Source organism: Chiloscyllium punctatum, chromosome 27, assembly GCF_047496795.1.
Source record: "Chiloscyllium punctatum isolate Juve2018m chromosome 27, sChiPun1.3, whole genome shotgun sequence".
In the NCBI taxonomy this organism is placed as follows: Eukaryota; Metazoa; Chordata; class Chondrichthyes; order Orectolobiformes; family Hemiscylliidae; genus Chiloscyllium; species Chiloscyllium punctatum.
In genome coordinates, this window is record NC_092765.1 from 23,155,265 (window position 1) to 23,160,820 (window position 5,556).

At 40.8% G+C, this 5,556-nt stretch overlaps 1 long non-coding RNA gene across 1 annotated transcript in view; it reads right to left on the reverse strand.

The window, feature by feature from the left end:
* Window positions 1-5,556, reverse strand: part of LOC140453544 (uncharacterized) — an 80,647-nt gene that overhangs the window by 35,196 nt on the left and 39,895 nt on the right. The gene's annotated exons all lie outside the window — the stretch shown is intronic.

Sequence of the window (5,556 nt, forward strand, 5' to 3'; positions counted from 1 at the left end):
CCATCAAACTTGTTTCCTTTTGAGAAAATAGTCATAGAGTCACATAGGTGTACAGTACGGAAACAGACCCTATGCTCCAACTCGTTCATGCCGATCAGATATCCCAACCTAATCTAGTCCAATTTGTCAGCACTTGACCCATATCCGTCTAAACCCTTCCTATTCATATACCCATCCAGGTGCCTTTTAAATGTTACAATTGTACCAATCTCCACCACTTATCTGGCAGCTCATTCCATACACGTACCACCCTCTTGCATGAAAAAGTTGCCCCATAGGTCCCTTTTATATCTTTCCCCTCTCACCCTAAACCTATGCCCTCTAGTTCTGGACTCTCCCATCCCAGGGAAAAGACTTTGTCTCTTTAACCTATCCATGCCCCTCATGGTTTTATAAACCTCTATAAGGTCACCCCTCAGCCTCCAACACTCCAAGGAAAACAGCCCCAGCCAATTCAGCCTCTCCCTAAAGCTCAAATCCTCCAACCCTGGCAACATCATTGTAAATCTTTTCAAGTTTCACAACATCCCTCTGTTAAAAGGAGACCAGAATTGCACACAATATTCCAAGAGTGGCCTAACTGATGTCCTGTGCAACAGCAACATGACCTCTCAACTTCTGTACTCAATATTCAGACCAATAAAGGAAAGCATACCAAACACATCCTTCACTATTCTATCTGCCTGACAGTCCACTTTCAAGGAACTATGAACCTACACTCAAAAGGTCACTTTGTTCAGCAACACTCCCTAGAACCCAACCATCAAGTGTATAGGTCCTGCTCTGATTTGCTGTTCTGAAATGCCGCACCTTGCATTTATCTAAATTAAACTCCATCCAGCACTCAGCCCACTGGCCTGAGCACGATCCCATTGTCAGCTAAGATAACCTTCTTTGCTGTACACTGCACCTCCAATTTTGGTGTCATCCAAAAACTCACTGTAACTATACCTCCTATGTTCACATCCAAATCATTTATATAAATGACAAGAATAGTGGACCCAGCACTGATCCTTGAAGCACTCCACTGGTCACAGGCCTCCAGTCTGAAAAGAACCTTCTACGTAGAAGGTACTTTGGGGGGGGCCCCAAAGTGCTCCCCCACTGACACCTCAGTCAACTGCCCTTCCTTATTTCCCAAGAGCAGATGGGCACAGAGGACAGTACTGGGAGAAAGTGAGATCTGCAGGTGATGGAGGTCAGAGTTGAGAGTGTGTTGCTGGAAAAGCACAGCAGGTCAGGCAGCATCCGAGGAGCAGGAGAATCAATGTTTTGGGCCGGAGCCCTTCAGCAGGCATTTCTGATGAAGGGCTGCGGCCTAAAAAGATCGATTCTCCTGCTCCTCAGATGCTGCCTGACCTGCTGCGCTTTTCCAGCAACACACTCTTGACAGGGAACAGCACTGCCTTGTTAGTAAGAAATGAAATTAAATCAATAGCAAGAAGCAATCTGTGTGGGTAGAGTTGAGGAAAAAAAGCCCTGATGTGAGTAATATATCAGCTTTCAAGTAATAGTCAGGATATGATGCAGAAAATAAATCAGGAGATAGAAAAGGGATGTAAGAAAGATACTATTACAATAATCATGGGTACTTCAATATTCTGGTTGGATTGGGAAAATCAGGTTGGTATTGGAGCCCAAGGAAAGGAATTTAAGGAGTGTCAACAAAGTGGATTTTTTGGAGCAACTTGTTTTTGGAACCCAATAGGAATACATAATTCTCGATTTTGTCATGTGTAATGAGGAGACTTGATTAGAGAGCTTAAGGTGAAGGAATCCTTTTAGAGCAGTGACCACAATATGATAGAATATAGTTTGAGAGGGAGAAGCTAGAATGAGACGTATTTGTATTACAATTACACAAGGGTGATCTCATAAAGACTGATTAAAAACATGAGAGGCATAGTTAAGGTAGATAGTCAACTGCTTTTCTCCATGGCAGGGGGAGTCTAAAACTAGGGGGCATAGGTTTAAGGCGAGAGGGGAGATATACAAAACGGTCCGAGGAGCAATTTTTTTCCAGAGGGTGGGCCGTGTCTGGAATGGGCTGCGAGAGCTAGTGGTATAGTCCAATACAATTACATCAATAAGAAACATTTGGACAGGTACATGGATGGGGCAGGTATGGAGGACATGGACCAAAAGCAAGCAAATGGGACGAGATAAGTTGTGAAAACTGAATGGCTTAGGCAAGTTGGGCCGAAGGTGTCTGTGGTGGGCTGTAGAAGAACTTGGACAGGCTAGGAGTGTAGGCCAGGAAGTGGCAAAAAGATACAATATTGAAAAATGTGAGCTTATGCACTTTGCTAGGAAGAATAGAGGGGTAGATTATTTCATGGATGGGGAAAGGCTTTGGAAATCTGAAACATAAAGGGATTTAGAAGTCCTAATTCAGGATTGTTTTCAGGTTAACATGCAAGTTCAGTTGGCAATTAGGAAAACAAATGCAATATGTGGGCACAGAATATTTAAAAGTGCTATCCAATTAGTCCTACTGTTCTTCTATGCCTTTAAGAGATGTGTTCTGTCCTGTTCCTGTTGCAGAGGGATGTGTCACAGTGGTACCAAAACATCTCATTCATACAGCAGTTGATAACCAGCTTTGAGTTGTCCCTGGGTGTTTATTTAAAGACAAAAGAATCATGAATGGGCAGGGTCAAGCACACACAGACACAAGCCTGATTGTTTCTTTTAGTTTTCTTTCTGCTGGATGGAGAGACATGGTACATGAGAATAAAAACTGTAGGTGAATTGCCTTTGCCAACGATGTTATATAGAATGCTGCCAATATTGGAACAATTGATTAGTGATTAAATAATACATTATCTTGTTAAGTATTTCAATAAAGTTACACCAATTGTTATTTTTGCTGTATTTTAGCTGTGTTGTAAGAATAAAGTGTGTTTTGATTAAAGTTTTTAGTGATAGACCAAATGTATTGTATCTGGATCATAGTGCCTTAAACTTGCCTTTTAAAAACAATAGTTAGGGTCTAGTCTATCTCCATAATATACTTTGTGGAGGAGAGATGGAGGGATTTGGGAAGAGGAAGAACTGATTTGGTCAATAGCACCTCCCTTTCAGCAGAACTCTCCACATTTTTTCCATTTCAGTTATTTGTCCAAGTTCCTTTGGAAATTACTCTTGAATTTGCTTCTATTGCTCTTTTTAAGGCGGTGTACGCCAGATCAAAATCTCTTAATAGTTGTATTAACTAATTACTCAAATCAGTTGTCTTTGTCATTTTCTTTGTCCAGCTCATCAGGCCTAACATCCTTTTAAGGTTCCATCCATCCAACTCTGATCTTGTATCCTTTTATACCTTCCCTTTTATCGTACCTCCTGCTCTACTCATTTATGACTCTTGCTTCTTGCTCTGTCACTCCTATTCCTTCGAAACTAACGAACTACAAAATTACATCCAACTTCCCAACTTGTCTTACATGTTAGCTGATATAGCTAATACCTCTCCTGTGGTTCTGTACCTCACTTTGTAAAATCTGCTCCTACCATCAACACCTCAAACAATTCTTTATCCCTCCATCTTTCTAATCTACTACCTCATCTCTAACCTCCTTTACCTCTCAAATGTTTTTGAAATTAATGTCACTTTCCATAGTGCTTTCCCAATGTCTCCCAACTCTTTTTTGAATCCCTTAATCAGTTTACTTCCCCTGATAAGAATCTTGTGACTCTGATAGAGGCAAAATATCCACCTTAATTCATCTTGTCTTGTCTGCAGCTTTTTGCATGGATAACCATACCATCCTCTCCAGTGTCTTTCCATTGATCATCTTACATGGTGGGTCTGCAATCTCTTGATACCATTCTTATTTACCTAGTTATAGCCTAAGAATTGCTTTCAATGGCTTCTCCCTGTTTCCATACAATTAACTGTGGTGTGCCCAAGGATATATCCTTAGATCTCCCCTATTTTTCATCTACATGCATCCCTTGGTGGCAGCTTCCAAAAATACATCAATTTCCATGTGTGTATTGATTAAGCCCAGCTTTACCTTCCACTATGTCCTCTCTCAATTCCTATGTGTAAGACTGTTCATCCAATGTCGGGCACTAGATAAGCACATATTTCTTTAAGTTAAATATTATGAAAGCTTAAGTCATTATCTTAGGATTCCACCAGAAACTCCATTCCCTCAGCACACAATCCATCCCTCTCTTTACAACTGAGGCTGAAACTGACTTTTTGCAATCTCACTGTCATATCTGACTTGATAGTTCTCAACCACTTTTCAGTGCCATCACTAATATCACCTATTTTGACCTCCAAACCCCATTCTTCTGCTGTTATGTCCAAACTTTACTATTCAAGTGGGCTCTTGGCCTAAGTTTGTAAGTTAGCTCACCGATCTGGAAGGTTTGTTTTCAGATGTTTCGTCACCACTACTAGGTAACATTTTCAGTGAGAATCTCCGGTGAAGCACTGGTGGTATGTCCTGCCTCTCTATTTATAGGTCTTGTTTTCTTAAGGTGAGTGATGTTATTTCCAGTTCTTTTTTTAAAGGGAAGGTAGACAGGGTCTAAATCAATGTGTTTATTAATGGACCTGTGGTTAGAGTGCCATGTCTCGAGGAATTCTTGTCCAGGTCTTTGTTTCGCCTGTCCTAGGATGTGTGTGTTGTCCCAGTCAAAGTCAAAAAAATCTATAGCCATCAAAAGGCATGACCCACTAGTTTCCATACATACAGACAAAGAAGGATACCACTTTGACTGGGACAACACACACACCCTAGGACAAGCGAAACAAAGACACGCACAAGAATTGTTAGAGGCACGGCATTCTAACCAGAACTCCATCAATAAACACATTGGCTTAGATCCCACCTATCTTCCCTTGAAAAAGAGAACTGAAATGGGATCACCGACCTTAAGAAACCAAGACCTATAAACAGAGAGGTGGGATATACCACCAGTGGAGACTCTCACTGATAATGTTACCTAGTCATGGTGATGCAAAGTCTGAAAACAAATCTTCCAGCTTAGCAAGTTAACTTACATACTTATCATCAACCTGAGCTACAAATCTTCTCAAAACAGGACTCTTGGCCTGTTTCCCATGTTCTACCTTTGTAAATTTGAGATAATCTAAAACTTTGCATGTGCCCTGATTTGCTCAAAATGGCATTCAGCAATCATCCTTGTGTTTGCTGGCTCCTGTTTAAACCACACTTCAATTTTAAAATGATCATAATTGGTTTTAAAATCTCTTCAAAGCTTAGCACCTCAGTTTCCCTGCTTTCTCCTCCAGTTAAGATATCTACATTCTGTACTGCTGGCCTCTTGAGCATCCCCAATTTTAATTGCTCAATCATTTATGCCAGTGCCTTCAGCCACCAAATTTCTGAACTCTAGAATTGTTTCCCTAAACGTTTCTGACTTTCCACTTCATTTTTCTTCAAACATTCCTTAAATTCTATTTTATTTTTATTCATTCACAGAATGTGGGCGTGACTGGCTAGGTTAGACTTTATTGCACATTCCCTACTTGCCCTTGAGAATGTGATGTTCAGCTGCCTTCTTGAACTGCTGCAGTCA